The sequence below is a fragment of the Prionailurus viverrinus genome, chromosome B2 (genome assembly GCF_022837055.1).
Source record: "Prionailurus viverrinus isolate Anna chromosome B2, UM_Priviv_1.0, whole genome shotgun sequence".
NCBI classification, from domain to species: Eukaryota; Metazoa; Chordata; class Mammalia; order Carnivora; family Felidae; genus Prionailurus; species Prionailurus viverrinus.
In genome coordinates this window covers 147,841,551-147,859,444 of record NC_062565.1, presented here as the reverse complement: position 1 = coordinate 147,859,444, position 17,894 = coordinate 147,841,551, and positions in this window count along the sequence as shown.

Here is a 17,894-nt window from a genome sequence, read left to right as displayed (position 1 = left end):
CGTTCTTGAGCTAGTGTTTTGCTCTTAAAGAAAAAAAAAATGTTTTTGCAAAAGTCTATGGAGAGGTTTTGACCTACAAACTCGTTTCTGAGATTTAAAATGTAACAGCTACCAGATGAGGACTTCACGTCACATGTTTAGCTGATGTACGTTCTCACTGGGTCTGATGTAGAATCTTTTCACTCTTCACATTCCGAAAAACTCCCAGATTTCCTATTTTAACTATCTTTGGTCATTAAATATTGTTTTAGAGTTTATCACTTATTGTGTACCATGTGCTGGGTATTAAAAGGAGAATCCTGTTCCCTGTGACTCTAAATCTTAAAGCCATCTTTTAGCACAAAAAGTTAATTGAGTTCTTGTGCTTTGTGAGTTTATATCTTAAAGCATTTTTAGAAACAAAATCCAATATCCTAGCCGTTGGGCAACTTCTTTCTCCCCATCTCAGCCATGCAAGGACACATTTTTGTGAATGATACAAGTAAAAGGAATTCGTCTGTAGAACAGGTTTGAGGCTCCTACCAGGAAAGAAGGAGATGTAATATTTGCTGTAATACAGTAATTTAGGTTTATAATATTATCAATTGAGTGATTTTAGCTCTCTATTGAGATGAGCAAATCCAGGCAAGGAGAAAATTGTATAATTTGCTTCCAATCACAGAGTAAATAACCAGGAAAGTCAGAATTTGAAATGCCTGTGTGCCCCTACATCCCACATCTATACTGTCTATCTGGATAATAATAAGCATACTATAGGGGCACCTGGGTCAGTTAAGCATCTGACTCTTGACATAGGCTCCGTGCATGATCTCACAGTGGTGAGATTGAGCCCTACATCAGACTCTGCACTAAGCGTGGGATCTGCTTGGGATTCTCTCTCTCTCTCTCTCTCTCTCTCTCTCTCTGCCCCTCCCTCACTCATGAGTGCTCTCTCTCTCTCTGTCTCTCAAAATAAAAAAACTTAAAAGACCAGCATGTTATATAACAATATAGTGTGCATAACGGAGGCAACTAATCTTCAAGTGGGAATCAATAATAGATTATTATAAATAAAAGCTCTTTATATTTATATCATGTAAGGGAGTTAATTAACAAGCAGGAGTGGGAGTACAGGCTCTGAGCCCTTCGTCAGGGCTTTTATTTCTGTATGCTCTTTTCTATATTGGAAAGAAAGTGAAATATTTGATACGAGAACATGAGAGGACATGCAAAACACATAAAGTTCTCGAAGGGAACAATGGCTTGTGGAAACTTCCAGTGCTTCTCAAACTTTAATGTCACTTAGGGAGCTTTTCAATGCTTTTCATTTTCAGCTGTCACTCCTGAAGTATGTGGGCATTTTTTAAAAGCCCCGGAAGACAATTTGAATAGGGGTGCTCCACAGAACACACTTTGAGAAGCACCAATCTGGAAATGCAGTTAGGGAGATGGAGTAGAGCCCAAATTATAGCACATGCCCACATGGAAACCTAGTCGCAAATCCCCATCATCGGCCACAAGCAATAAAAATTGCATTATTGCAATTGTCGCATATTGCCCTCTTGATGGCACACAGGGATAACTTTCTCTGACACCCCAAAAGAGGGGCCTCCTCATTGCTGATCTGTTGCGGCCTTGTCAGATTCTCACCGTGCTCACGTGCTAAGTTCTGTAATTGACGCCAAGAAGAAAAACGGTGCCCGGGGTAGCATGGAAACCGGAATTTAGTTCAGGAAGGAACTCCTTCGCTTGTTCCAGAATTTTACATCATGTAGTTCCAGGCAGTGTCAGCCCTAACATATTCTTTTCCAGCATTAAGTTTGTTCAATTTTCCCACAGTCATATGACATAGTCCTTCCGTGGGTCACTTTTACTCCCATGTCATGCAGACTTTTCCTCACCTGGTGGCCAGAAACACTCTTTAAAATAAATTGAACCATATTTCTTCCATGCTGTAGATCTTCCAGTGGCTTTCTACCACCATCAGAACAACCTGATCCAAATCCTTCCCATGACCTATGAGACGCACCACGAATTGGCCCCTTGTACCCACTTGGACATAATTTCCTACTCCCTTCTCCTGATCCACTAAGTTCTACTTGTCACGTTTATGGAACATGCCAAGTGTCTTCCTTTCCAGGACATGTATCCGTACTGTTCACTCTTTGGAAGGCTTCTCCCTCACATATTGCCTGACTTGTGCCTTCACTTCTTGGGGGCCTCTGCTCAACATCACTTCCTCAGAGAAGCATTTTCCGAGCACCTCCCACTGGCTCTGTACCTCCCAAACTGTCTTTTCATTTCTTCCTACAACTTGTCACTGCCTGAGATGATGCTAAGTTATTTTTGAAAATTTACTCTCTGTCTCTCCACCTAGAATATGAGCTCCACCAAGGCAGTATTCCAGTCCTGAGAATATTTAAAAGCTCCCAAATGTTTCAAATGCACAGTCAAGTTGGAAAACCATGTTTCAAAAGGGAAGTAGGGAATTCAATCTTGCTTTGAGTAGTTGTTCTCACCACGGCTTATTGATGGGAAAGAAAAACCAGAGGTCCCTGGAGGCGGGTGGTCCTCATAGTTAAAAAGCTGTTAGTATTGGGATTCTGGGTGATCAGTCCATTTGGAACGGGGCCCGTATCAACAAAGAGATATACGACATAAGGCCCAGGATGCCAAGAGGAAGGGGGCAGGAGTGAGACAAAGTGCCCATGTCCTGGTCTAGGAGGTTGACATGAAGGGAACCAAGCATACAAAATGGGCCAGTGAGACAGGATGAAGGAGAAGTGTGCATCTGACCGGAGATGTGGGTGTGTAAGGGCAGACAAGGTATGTCTGGAAATGCAACTACCTTCTGACCTCACCCTCTGGTAAAGCAAGACTTTTAAGGAACCAGCTCTCTAAGAAATTCATTGTTGGTTCTGGGTCATTGTCGATTCTTCTCGTAAACTGGGATTCCAGAGCCCCGAACCCAGAAATTCTGACTAGTGGCTCTGGGATGAAAGCAGGACACTGTAGTTTTACAGGTGCCCAGGATGAGCCCTTAAGTGTGTGCTTTCTGGAACACTTCCTGACATCTCATAGGTGGACTGAGCAGCCGTAAAGCATCTATGACTACATTCAGCTAAACAGAAGCTAGTAAGTTGGATCTGGTTATGTGGTTCTGAGGGTGACCTCCAGTCCATAGCTGGAAAGGTCTCCAGAGACATCTGAGCCTCAGCCATGACTCATCTTCCTACTCTGGATTCCATGTCATTCCATGTCCGTTGCCAAACTCTAGCTCTAATTCCTTGCTTGTCATGAAGCAAGTAGACTCAGCTCTTGCACAAGAAGGAAGAGGAAGGAAATCACCCCTGTTGAGATATCCACTTTGATGAGTACTTTGCTCTCTCCTAATAAAATGGAAGAGCATTAGCTGCTTCGTGCTCCCTACTCTAATGCCCCTGGTCCTGGTGTTCACCAGATAACCCTCGAAGTACTGTCATGCACGTAACATCTTGCAGTCATGGTGCCAGGCAGAGTGAGGGGACGCCATCTTGACATCTGGCAGACCAACTTCAAGAGAGCCGTGATAGGCCATAGGGCCCCAACCAAATGGCTAGCCTCAAGTGAGGAGTAAACTTTACATTAAATGGTAAAAATTATGAGTCTGTTCCCATACAGGACATCAACAACACCTCCAAGCAGGACCTGTTCTGACAAGCTGGGAAATTACCAGCTTATTAGGCCACCGGAGCCGTGTCCTGGAATCTCAACCATCCATCCTGGAGGAAGAGGCCGGCCTGGGACGCGTTTGTGTAGACTCTCCCACTGCTTCGGGGATCTCTGCCTGCACACGGGCACAGGCATACCCCTCCAGGCCACCCTTCCAGGGTTTCCCCCCACATTCTCCTCAATATGAAGTAGAGAGGCCTTGCCTCAGGCCTGGGTCGATTCCCTTTGTCCTTCTTAGACCCACAGCCCCTTGATAAAAACCTCCCTCGCCTCATCTGGGCCCCCGAGGGCAGCAGCTCCGAAGCCAGTCTGGGCACGTGGTGGCTACAAGAAGGCAGGGACCTCGTTCACCCCTCTGGCTCCATCCAGAGCCACTCTACAAGACCGGAGCTCAGAACTCAGTACCTCTGCGGGGGGAAGAAGGCTAATTTGTTTCATTAAAAAAGCAGGTTGTTTTTCTGCAGGGTGAAGTGAGCCTGGCTGTGTGTTGACAGGAGGGGGACACTAATCCCCTCACCTCTGAGGGGCTCACACTCAGCTCTGTGCCATCCCGTGAGCCCTGCTGCAAGATCTGACTCCCACATGTTTCAAAGGATCACAGTCTCTTCCAGGACACGAGAGATAAATCCCTCAGAGTCCTTCATACCCTCCATTTTCCTATTATTTCCTTGTTATCTAGGGACTGCAGAGTCTCTGGGTCGTCATTACTAAATTCTGCTCAGGATCTCACCTGATTTTCATCTTAAATTCCTCATACAGCTTTATCCATACAGGGAGATTGTATAAAAATGATACGAAAGATGTCAAGATCACTTGCTGATCAAGGAGATAATTTGCCAAAAGTGGATTTCTGAAAAACAGTTCTATCCATTCACGGTTTACGAACACCCCTTGGCTTTTCTTTCAGAGCAAAAGCTATACCAACACTCATCAAAAGGCTATTCATTTTCGGGGTGTGATCATTTTTGAACCATAACACCGGGAGTTTTCTCCCCGATTAGTCTATGTCCTGCCCCGTGTACAGTGGCCTCAAGGGAGGTAGACCAGAAGGCTGTGCAGTCTCCCGCCACACACATGAGGGGCTGTGGCCAAGTCTGACCTACTTCTCAGAAGAACAATGAATTGGATTCAACTGCCTCACTCACAGCCACACAGGTAAAAAGCACATTGCAATTTGAAAGTCCATTGTAACTAATAACTGGCTCTCTGGCAACACCTTTATTAAAAGCAATAAATAGATCATAAACAGTCACGCAGGCTAAGCCTCTGTCTGGGGCCTAGGACACAGTAAGTGCTTGGATGATGTGTATTTCCTTTCCTTTCTCTTATAATTTGCAACAACTCTATTTGACGTATCTATTTGATATATTCCTACCAGAGAGGAGCTCAGCTTCCTGTCTCGTGGTTTCAATACCCCAATTTTGAGGAAAGCAAGAATATACACAAATTCGCTCGCTGTCATTATCACTACCGTAATTATCATTATCATCATCATGTTAATAATGTATTCTAAAACACTTCTCGATGGAAACTGGAACTTTTCCCCCAGAACTTCCTGTCCTTTTTCGAAAGCCTTGGGTAGAGTTTTTAATCAATACCAAAAATGAAATCTCAGCTTTCTGCAAGCCTTGATATTTTGGGAGTCTTTGACAAATTCACCACATTCCTAGTGATTGTTCTCTTCCCCAACATTATTCAGAAATGCCAATTAGTTTCCTCTGAAATGCAGCTGTCTGATGGAAACTTGTGAATATCTTCGTTTCCCTGGCGATGCCTATGGATTGCTCTGCATCACACAAGGAGATTAAATAAGGCCTCCAGAGAATTCATGCTACCTCTAGCTTTTGGTCAACCAAGAAGATGTCCTCCTGGGAAGCCATTAAAAGACCCGCGGGGTTAAAGTCCAGAGCTCGGCTGCCTGATAACAAATGACAGTGACTTCCTGGCCCACCGGGTGCTTTCCCTGGAATCCGCATCCTGTCCCACACGGAAAGGTTGTTTCTCTTGAAATCTCATCTCGTTGTTCCCCTGCCCCTTCCAGAAGGGGCCATGTTTACCGCCAGCATCTCTTTGGACCAATTTAAAGGCTGACATCATGACTCTTCCCTTTGTCTCTTCAAGCAACAATTTTCAAAACCACTTATTTCGTTTTGCGTTTGACATGAAAGGAAAAGCAAGTGGTATTTAAAAAACCTGTCGGACAGGTAATAAAATCCGTGACTCACTAAATCCATACACGGCTTCCCAAGGCTTTCCCACGTCTGAACAGTTACGTGCAGTAAAACAGCTTGACTGTCTTCAGCCACCCTTGAATGTTGTCTAATGATGCAAGGCACTCCTCTGTCTCCTTGATTACATTATGCAGAAAGACTGCCTCAAATGCATCCCATATTTTCGGACACCTGGAAACCTCTAAAATGGCGGCACCTTTGATCATGTGAAAAGAGCTTGCAATCGTATGTGTTCTCCACAGAACAGTCTGGATAATTACAAAGCGCTCATCACGAGCAGGAGGGGACTGAAGATTCCTTCCCTCGGGCCACCGTGGCTTTGGAAATCCAGCTCGGCCTTCCTGGCCTTGTACTCAATCTCTTCTGACAATTTTCATGGCTGGTAGTAAGTCATAGCACAGCTGCACATCACGGTCAGTGCTCTTTCTTGCTTTTGCCGTTATTTCACCGTAGACCATGAGAAGCAAGCATGTACAACCTCCCCAAACCAGACCCGCATAGAGTTTGGAGAGTCCGGCCCTTGAGGACAACTCTTGTTGGTTCCCTGGAGCCCGCAGAGTGGATCTCTGAAGGAAATAGTTGATTTCTCCCAGATCAGTCTCGCTTTCCCCGCCTGCCCCTAAAAGATTGGCTTTACCTTTTCTTACCTTGAACTCATACCCCTTCCGATGCCCAAGAAACCTATCCTTACTCTCACTTGAAACTGCTCTTCCCTCCTGGTTTCTCCTTGTTCAGAGAATTTCAGAAACTCCATATCGTAGGGCCCCTGGTAAACGCTCCGTAGGAATTTTCTGAATGAGCAAGGACCAGTAAGATCCCGAAAAAGCAGGCGTAAACAAAAGAAGGACCGGGTTGGTCATATACCTTGAGGAGGTCAAAATTCTCGTTTTGTTCAAGACGCAAGCCAACAAAGACTCCCAGAACAACAATTCTCAATGACCCAAGATGTCAGAGAAGGAATGCATTAAAGGGAACTGGAGAACTCCAGAAAGGTTTCAGAAAAAGGAACAGATTTCAGCAGAAGTTGAAAGTCTTTTTATGGGTGCAGAGGAGAGAAGAATTCAAAGAGAGGACAATTCAAGAACTATGGCAAAACATGGTTTGAAAGTGGTTCTACAACTTGCTAGGGGCCTAACTTCGGAAAGGGGTTCCCTTACCCTCATTTTCCTTATCTTTTAAATATATACTTTTTTAACTTTAAAAAAAAATTTTTTTTACATGTATTTATTATTGAGAGACAGACAGAGTGTGAGCAGGGGAGGGGCAGAGAGAGAGGGAGACACAGAATCGGAAGAAGGCTCCAGGCTCCGAGCTGTCAGCACAGAGCCCGACGCAGGGCTCGAACTCACAAACGTGAGATCATGACCTGAGCCGAAGTCTGACGCTCAACCGACTGAGCCACCCAGGTGCCCCTGTACATTTTTAACTTTTAATTTGAGAGACTCTGGGGTCATGACCTGAGCCAAAATCAAGAGGCAGAGGCTCAACCAACTAAGCCCCCCAGGTGTCCCAACCCCATCTTTTAAATAAAAATAGTAATGCTTTCATTGTTGGTATTTGTGAGGAGTTATTGAAGTAATGCTGAATTAACACAGTGCTTGGCAAAAATAATACATAGTAACTATTACTGTTATCACTGCTATTTTTTATCCACCGTGATAATATTATTAAGACAGTGAACAAAGCCAGCCTGATGGATTAAATGTTTCGAATGGACCACAAGAGAAATAAAATCTGTAAACTAACATGAATGCAAAAGTACTTGAACGCGACTGTGAATGCAGAAAACGGACTCTGTAAACAGGACTTATTATATATTCCCCCCCAAAGAAGTAAATACTAGTTTGCCATTTGTTGTTGTTGTTGTCTTTTTTTTTTCTTTTTTAAAGAAGTGAACTTTTGGGGCGCCTGGGTGGCGCAGTCGGTTAAGCGTCCGACTTCAGCCAGGTCACGATCTCGCGGTCCGGGAGTTCGAGCCCCGCGTCGGGCTCTGGGCTGACGGCTCAGAGCCTGGAGCCTGTTTCCGATTCTGTGTCTCCCTCTCTCTCTGCCCCTCCCCCGTTCATGCTCTGTCTCTCTCTGTCCCAAAAATAAATAAACGTTGAAAAAAAAATTTTTTTTTTAAAAATAAAGAAGTGAACTTTGTGGCACCGAATCAAGGGAAAGAATCTCACATTATCTGAATGCCTGCAAAGCGATCGGTGCTATGCACACATTATCATATTTCTTTTCTTTTCTTTCTTTCTTTTTTTTTGAATGTATTTTCTTGTGAGGTGGCAACTGGAATAGGAGCTGGAATTAAAATCCACATATGCGTGATCCCAAACCCCATTCTTTTCTAACAGTCAATGCTGCCTCCCTAACTGAAGGCTACTTTGTGAGATTCAAATTGGTGCCAGGTCGTAATTAACAAGAATAAGGCTCAGCAAACTAGAGTCCATGGGTCTGATCTCAGGGTTGTAAATAAAATGTTCCTGGAACGGCTACGGCCACTCATCCCATATGACCCGTGGCCACTTCTGCGCTACAACCCCTGAGTTGAGTAATTGTAGCAAAGCCACGGACCTGTGAAGCCTAAAACGTTCACTAGCTGAACTGCAGGCTTAGTTCTGACTGTCTTACGCACCCCATTGCCCTCCACCATTTCTGCCTGGTGACATTCTAGCCACGCTTCCAAGCCCAGATCAAACACCAACTCCTCCTGACAACCTTCTTGCTCTGTCTCTTCTCCCGTTGACATTGAACGTCCCTTCTGCCCGGGCTCCAGTGTCTTTGTGTCACCCTGATGTGCACATGCCTCGCGTTCCCCTCCTTCTAGACTCTAAGTCCCCAGATGGCAGATACTGTGTCACAATCACTTTTATACCACCCAGTACGATCAAGCCCATTATGAGTACATAATATTTTCTTAAGTATGCGAGAAGCCACCTGGATTTTATAGCCAATAATCTAAGTATATTTTGATTTCACATAAGTAATATCAAGTCATATTTTCATTAACATAAATATAACATATAAAGATTGTTACATTGCTAATCTTTCTCCATCACTGCATCTACAGAAATACTAACGAGATTGTATACCCAGTCTCTTAGCGCATTTTATACCTAGAATATTCTCATCATTTTAACAAGGGAAGATGTATCCTTAAAATCGCTCACTACACTGCACCAGACTTCCCATTGTTCTTCCCAAATAACAGTAAAGATGATAAGTGTGAGGGCATAAGTAATGGTGAAGATTCTGTCTACAAATCGTAATAATTGACTATCCTTGAACATAACCCATGTTTGACTAGCATCTAAGGCCAATCATCCTTAATAAAAACTATTATTAATACAAATGAAAAATGTGTTGACAAAGTCACATTTAATCATATAACTTCCTCACTTTTCATAGTGTTGTACTTAACACTATGCTAACTGTAGTCTAATTAAGACTTCATTTTTTGGATCTTAGATTTCTAAAATTTCATTTAATTTTTAAAATTTTGCTGTTTACAACACCAGAAACCAAATATAGTATGCTACTCATTCGGATTCTCACACACTGGCCAAAGGCTTGATACAAGATATTTTTAATTTTTTTTTAATGTTTTTATTTATTTTTGAGACAGAGGGAGACAGAGCATGAGCAGGGGAGGGGCGGAGAGAGAGGGAGACACAGAATCAGAAGCAGGCTCCAGACTCTGAGCTGTCAGCACAGAGCCCGACACGGGGCTCGAACTCACGGACTGTGAGATCATGACCTGAGCTGAAGTCGGACGCTCAACCAACTGAACCACCCAGGTGCCCCCCAAATATTTTTACATTAGAAAACATTGTGGAAATAGACTTATTTTTAGTAAAAATCTATACATCTCAGTGCTCAGAAAAGTAGAATTTTAAAATTATTTAGCAAGAAAATTTGCTTCTCTCTTGTAGTTCTGCTGGCAAGAAAATGGAAATACATATGACCCTTGAACAACACATTCGGTAGGGGTGCTAACCTCCCAAGCAGTTGAAAATCTGCATATAACTTCTTATTCTATAAACTCAACTGCTAATAGCCTGGTGTTGACCAGAAGTCGTACCGATTACATAAACAATTGATTAACACATATTTTGTATGCTATCTGTATTATATGCATTCAGGTAGAGAAAGGAAATTGTTATCAACAAAATCATAAGGAAGAGAAAATACATTTACAGTACTGTAAAAGATCACATCTAAGTGGATCTGTGGATCTGTGATGTCCAAGGGTCAACTGTACATTCTTTGTTCCTTAAAACACACACACACACACACACACACACACACACACAAAACTAAGCCTTTTTGGTCAGGAAATTGTTTTTTTTTTTTTTTTTCTGGGAAGAGGGTGTAAGAAGGCATTTGGAGACTAGGGAAAGGTCTCCCTACACCATTATGCTAGTTAATTTTGTGTGTCAGCTTGACCAAGCTAAGAGATGCCCAGAAACATTTTTTTCTAGGTGTGAGGATGTTTCTGGAAGAAATTAACATTTGAATTGGTCTCCTGAGTTAAGAGGATGGAAAGAAAAAGGAGGGGTGAATTAGCTCTCTGCCCAGCTACTGGGCTGGTATGTGAACCACCCACCCTCAGCATTTCTGGTTCTTGGGCCTTCAGACTCAACCTGGAATCTGGGTCATCAGTTCTCCAGCTCTCTGGTCTTCAGACCACGGTACTCACTTTCCTGGGTCTCTAGCTTACAGATAGCATGTCGTGGGACCTCTGAGTCTCCATAATGATATGATCAAATATGTTGTTATAAATTTGGTTCCAGATAGATAGATAAATAGATAGATGCATACTTAGATCCTATTAGTTCTGCTTCTCTGGAGAATGCTGACTAATGCACCCATAATTTCCAGGATTGCTGGAATGATGTAGGTCTATGTGCAAAGAGGAGTAATGAGGACGAATCAACTTACTAGGAGATCCTGATTCCTTTTTTGAGGTCGAGCCTTGTCAGAACATCTCTGCTGATGTAATACCAGGCATTCCCAAGGAAAAAGTAGCTATGGAAGTAGACTGGGGAACAGTGGGCTCTTGAGAAGATCTGGGCCCAGGAGAAAGGCTCACATTGCAAGAAGGATATAGTCAATTCTTTGTCATGCGGCTGAGACCACCACCCCCCCCCCAGATGTGGACACCCTGAAATACTGGGTATGCCCTGGGGAGATCATTATAAGTACAGGAAAGGTCTGCCATATTGGATGCTCGGGCCAACTGAGGCACAGAACAGATCACAGAATCTTGTCCACTCCACTGCCTCTTTGTCAAACTTGTACACAAGGAAGTGACAGCCTAACCTAGATGATTGTATGCTCAGTCTCCCCACAGTGACTGTGCAGCCACCAGGATGGCCAGGTCATTTCTACCCCAACAGTGGCAGACATTTCAAGCGAAGAAAATTGAGCAAGCCTTCTGCTCTTCTTGTCTCTGGACATTAGCCACTCTGTTCTGACGTGGGGTTAACTGAGTACCTGGGGAGGGAAAGAGAGAAGGAAGGAGGGAGGGGGAGGGAAGGAGGGAAGGAGGGGGAGGGAGGGAGGGAAGCGAGTAGAAGGCCACCTGTAGCAGTGAACTTCTAGGAGGTACTCTTTGGGAATCACCAAGAACTCCTCACTGCTTAGTGAAGTACTACACCCACCCTTCCAAATTTGTACAGTCAGGGTTGTGGCATTAGTAAGCATTGTCCCTATTTTAATTTGCATTTGGTGATTTGCAAACTTTCAAATTACATATACCCTCACTTAATCTCCTAAGACACCCCAGTGAGAATATATTTTCCCCCATCTCATAGATAAACAAGCTAAGGCTCCTTCTCGGGTCAATTCCACCTGTGAGAGCCTGAATCAAACCCCCCTAAGGCTTCATAAATGAGCCTGGCTGATAGAAAAGGAGACTGGTTCCCATTCTGAACAAAATCTTTTCGTTTTTCCATTGTTGACAGCTAGACAACCAAATTCTAAGTAAGCAAGTAAAATGATGACAGATAGGGGTGCCTGGGTGGCTCAGTCAGTTGAGCGTCCGACTTGGGCTCGGGTCATGATCTCACCATTCGTGGGTTTGAGCCCCTCGTCGGGCTCTGTGCTGACAGCTCAGGGCCTGGAGTCTGCTTCAGATTCTGTGTCTCCCTCTCTCTCTGCCCCTTCCCCGCTCATGCTCTGCCTCTCTCTGTCTCTCAAAAATGAATAAATGTCAAAGAATTTTTTTAAATGATGATAGATAGATGATAGAGAGAGAGAGATGATAGATAGATAAATAGATAGATAGATAATAATAGATGATAGAGAGATAGATAATAGATAGATAATAGATAATAGATAGATAATAGACAGATAATAGATGATAGATAGATAACAGATAGATAGATGATAGATAGATAGATAGATAGATAGATAATAATAGATGATTGGTAGATAGATGATTGGTAGATAGATAATAGATAGATAGATAGATAGATAGATAGATAGATAATAGATGATTGGTAGATAGATAATAGATAGATAGATAGATAGATAGATAGATAGATAGATAATAGAAGATTGGTAGATAACAGATAGATAGATAGATAGATAGATAGATAGGTAGGTAGATAGATGATAGATAGATAGATAGATAGATAGATAATAGATGATTGGTAGATAGATAATAGATAGATAGATAGATAATAGAAGATAGATAGATAGATAGATAATAATAGATGATTGGTAGATAGATAATAGATAGATAGATAGATAGATAGATAATAGATGATTGGTAGATAGATGATTGGTAGATAGATAACAGATAGATAGATAGATAGATAAATGTGAAACAATTAGTGAACCTCAGATTTGCATGTAAGCATCAGGGACTTCCTTTATTTCAACCAACACCTCCATTTTTATCTGCCACTATTAAGAAAAGAGTCAGATTATCCATTCAAAGGCAGCTTCCATCCAATTAACACTTGACTCCAAGTAATAAATCATATCACAGATTTTATTGACAATCTGTAGGACGTTATCTTTCCAATGACACTTGGCATGACCTTTAACTCCAAACGGTATAAAAGTGGTTCAAGTACAGCAATTCCGAAGCTGCCACAGTCCCTGAGCAGGACACATCCTGGCTGATGCAGGGGCGTGCCAAGTACACTATGGAAATGGCACGCTTTGCTTGAAATACAATTACTGTTGATTAAGGACCATCCAACATCACATGTATACAAATCTATTTTTAACATGCATATTTAAAATCCAATTGAACTGGGTTCTCTTCCTCAAGAGTTCATTATTGCTACCTTGTTTTTTTCCCCAGAGAGAAATCAAACGTTCTATAATGCATTTTGCGTAGAACACTGTTCTAACACCACAAAAAATTCCGTTAAATGTCAGAAGAATTTAAAGCCTTGTTGTTGAAAATCACAGGCTCAGGATGTTACGAGTATTTAGATCTTTGGAAACTTTAATAACCAATGAGTGTGAAAATCTTTTAAAAGTCCCCATTTGGCTGTAGAATATGATATGATCACTAGTTTATTAAAAGAAACCAGTAATTATGCATGTGAAACAGGGAAAGATTTGCAGTGTTTTTACTTTGCGACCAAATAAGCATTTATTCCCCTACATTCTTACACATTCCAAAATATAAGTGTTTATTTTCATTCATTCATTCATTCATTCACTACACTGAACAATGATGTTTGTAAGGCTGTTAAAATATTTGCTATTTTGCTTCATTTTGTGAGTAATTAAGATATTGAAAGGACAAAAGGGGTGCCTGGGTGGCTCAGTCAGTCAAGCGTCCAACTTTTGACTTCAGCTCTAGTCATGATCTCGTGGTTTAGGACTTCAAACTCTGTGCTGACAGCATGGAGCCTGCTGGGGATTCTCTCTCCCTTTCTCTCTGTCCCTCTCTCTTAAAATAAATAAACTTTAAAAAAAGGTATTGAAAGAAACACAGAGGCAGAATGGAATCCAGATGTGGAGACGCCAGGAGACGTCAGGAGTCCAACACGAGTGAAACACGCACAAGCACGCACATACTCACCCTCGCACACACAAGTACTCAGATACACGTGTGCACAAACGTGTGCACGCGCAGAGGTGCACAGCACACAGAGTCCTCTAGCACTGAAAAGAGAAACGTAGGAAGACCTTTTCCTTCTGGTCAAACACTAGATGATTTTGGAAATCAGCCCTACTCTTAACAAGTTTTCACGTTTCCTTCCGCTAACCACTAACCCCCACTAACCACTGCCTTTTCTAGCCCTGAAATTGTCAGTCGTGCATGTATGAAGCCCGATGCTGTAGACAGCAAAGTATTTAACAAAGAGCTATGGTGAAGGCGAGGTAATTAATCTCAAAATTAGTACAGCGGAAAAGGTAGGAAAGAATACGAGACAAAGGTGTTTGAACGCCAGGCAGAGAAGATGCTACCAACACTTACAAAGATGAGGACGTAACCCAACCTGATGTCCATAGTGACTCGTGGCATTTAAATATGCACGCACTCAGTGAGTTTGTTAGGCTCTTAACTGGGCATTGAGAATAGAGAAGTGAACATGAATATTCCTCCTCGTGATCTAGGGGACACACAAATAAATTAAACTACTAAACACAACACAAAGATAGCTCTGAGGTAAACCTTAGCCAACACCTCTAAATATCCTATATCAGATATTTATGATATGTTATGGATGTAAATCCGACAGTAGAATTACTCTGGGAAAGCTCAACAAAGACGGTGAATTTTAAATCCAATTTTGAAGAAGAAGAGGGACAAGATTTGTCAGGCAAAATTGAGGTGGGCAAATCAGAAAAAAATCTGTAACTTAAAACGTTAGGGAAGCAAGAACATTCGAGTCATGGGCAAAAGGTAAATACCTAAACACTATTTCCTGAGTCGAATATATAAGAAAAGGCTTAGGAGAAGCTGGTAAAAGGAATAAAAACACAGTTCATAAGAGGACTCTTGCTTAATGAATCCCAAATTTCTGTCCTTCTTTCCCGAATAATTACTGATGTATTTGACATACGGTAAGTATACAAGTGTTTAAAGTTACAGAGAAAGGACCTACCTTATACATGTAAGTTTAAAACATACTTTTAAAAGTTAATTTAGTAAATATGACCTTGGAGAAGTAGTTCTACCTCTTTCTCCCTGGCTTGAAAAATAGAGAAACAATTCTAACTTACAACATAGCTTTGAGAACTAAGTGAGGTAAAAGATGTCGGGAACAGATGACGTGCTTGCAACCAACAATGCACTGAGCAAATGTTAGTTCATTTACTTCTCAAAATATTATTACCCTGAGCACTTTGCTACAGGAAATTCTAACAGTCTGATTTTACTAACATAGCATAATGCGCTAGAACATAATGATATTTGAAGACATGACTTTTATGTGGGATTCACACTACTCTAATAAAAGAAAATTCTCTAAGCTCCGAGTTTATAAATCCGCTTTGCAATCGTCCTCATAGAAATTAAATACAGCAAATCTCACGTGGTTTCATCATGATCAAATGCATGTTCTTCTTGGAGCCAGAGAACACGTTTAATGATCGGGCATCATTTAAACACACCCAGCACGTTGCTGGTATAACAGGTGTTTCTGTACTTAGCTGTCAGGTACAGACTAAGGTCTTCCTGAACTTTTTTTTTTAATTCTGCTTCTTTTGGGTTCTGTGCCCCTCTTTCCCTCCTGTTGCCCATATGGTCCTTCCTGGTGCCTTGTGTATAACAGCCACATGACAACAGGCTATGATGAGTATTTCCTCAATTGCACAAAGGGGAAGGGAGCTCTCTGTAGACCCCGCTATTAGCTCCCTGACAGGCGCTGGCCACTCTAAATGTCAAAGTGTGACCGATACGGAATTCTCAGTCCCTCCGGGAGCCAGGCGGGCCCCTCCTTTCTGCAGCTGTTTCCCCAACAGCTCTGCACCTTGCCTCTACTGGGTCCTGGAGGCAAGGGAGGTGGAGCAGTGAAATATCTCAGCCAAGGTGATCCCCCGGGAGTAGGCTGGGCTCTATCGCACAAAGGGGTGAGAACTGTGCGATGAGGCTCTGCCCTCACCTCCTCCCCAGAAAGCAGCCCGGCGCTTCTCTTGCAGATGTGCAGGATTTTAATGAGACATTTGCTGTCACAACGCATGCTCTTACGCACAGGGGTTTGACCGCTCCAAAAATGGGGGCGTCCTGCCATGAGGAGAGAAAGGGACTCTCCTCAGTAAATAGCACATCACCACCACCGTAATGAGTTAGAAACTGGAATTTCAGAATCAGGGTCTTCAAAGTAGGAGAGGATAATTTATGGGATGGAGCTACAAGATAGGGAAATAGTTCAGACTTGGCTTTGGTTTTACCAGCACTCAAATGGGCCATAAGAAAACCCCCAAAACAAAGACAAAACAAAAATCCCTAAAAGTAAAATGCAAGGCTATTTTAATATGGCAAGTCCAATACAATCCAAGAAACAGTTTCTTAATAAAATATTACCGAGCACCTAGCATTTTTTTTTCCGATTCATTTTATCACTAACATAGTTCCTGACTTAGCACTTCTCTTTCCGTTGTAATTTAAGTACTCTCACTACTGAGACAATTGAGTTCCTAGCATGAAAGCCCCTCCCTGGTTCCTCATTGGCTGAGAACTACAGAGGTAAGTCCCTCCCCTGGTTCCTCATTGGCTGAGCACTACAGAGGTTCCAGCCTTACCCGGAAGTCGCCTAGGGCCAGGTCAGGCACAAAGTAGTCTGATTGGAACAAATGTACATTCCCTGAGATGATGCAGAGACTTTCAGTCCCGCCTCCCTGTTCTTTGGCGCATGCTCATTGTAAAGCCGTGAAAACAAGCCCATGAAACAGAAAGGAGAAGAACCGCGAAGTGAAGTGTCTAAGGGTTTGGGACTCCGTTGTATATATTAACAAGAGGTTGTAAAGCTACTGTTATCCGGACAGCACAGCTTTTATTTGGTATTTCTGAACATGAGTCATCTCCCTTACTTCTCACGTTTCCCACTTGCAATTAAAATGTTGCTACGAAGTTAGTGTTTGCCCACGATGAAGTTGACCCTGGAGAAGAAAGGTCTCTCTTATCACGAAGCAACTACTTGGCAGTTACCTGCTGCATCAGCTCTGCAGGCGAGCGCATCCTCGGCTAAAACATAGTATCTTCTCCAAATAGAGGTCCTCCTCCAAAATGTCTACTTTCCGAATCCCCGGACCCTCCTGCCAGCCCGTTTTTCTCCCAGGCTGATTCAGCAAAAGATTTAGTAAGGCTCACTTCCTTCATTTATGCATCATTCATTCCGTCATTCATTCATTCATTCATTTCTTTAACCAATATTGATCGTTGATTACGGGGCAGCTCATAGCTGGAAGCTGGAATCAGTGGGGACCGATCAACACAGGGTGTGGCTCATAGAGTTGACAGTCTGCAGTTCTGTTTGGTAAACACAAAGATTTCGTGAGGGTCTACGACGCTGGCAGCCTGGCAGGGTGGGCAGTGGGCAGAGTAGTGGAGTTCGAACACCAGGAAGCTGGGGCAGGTATTCGAACAGTCCCACCACAGTCTTGAGAACTGGGGACGTGGGGGGCGGAGGGGGGTTGTTTTACCTTCTGATTCTAAGTTACCTCATGGATAATTATAGAACCTTCATAGGGCTGGTGTAGGAGAAAAGAAATAATTCAAGGGCAGCACCCAACACGGGACGTGTGAGGGCCCAATAAATGTGAGCTACTGTAGAGGTGCCTGGCTGGCTCCCTCAAAGAACATGTGACTCTTTATTTATTTATTTTTAGGTTTTTAAACATTTATTTATTTTGAGAGAGACAGAGACAGCGTGAATGGGGGAGGGGCAGAGAGAGAAAGAATCCCAAGCAGGCTCCACACCGTCAGCACAGGGCCCACAGCGGGGCACAAACTCATGGAAACTGTGAGATCATGACCTGAGCGGAGACCAACAGCGGGGACGCTTA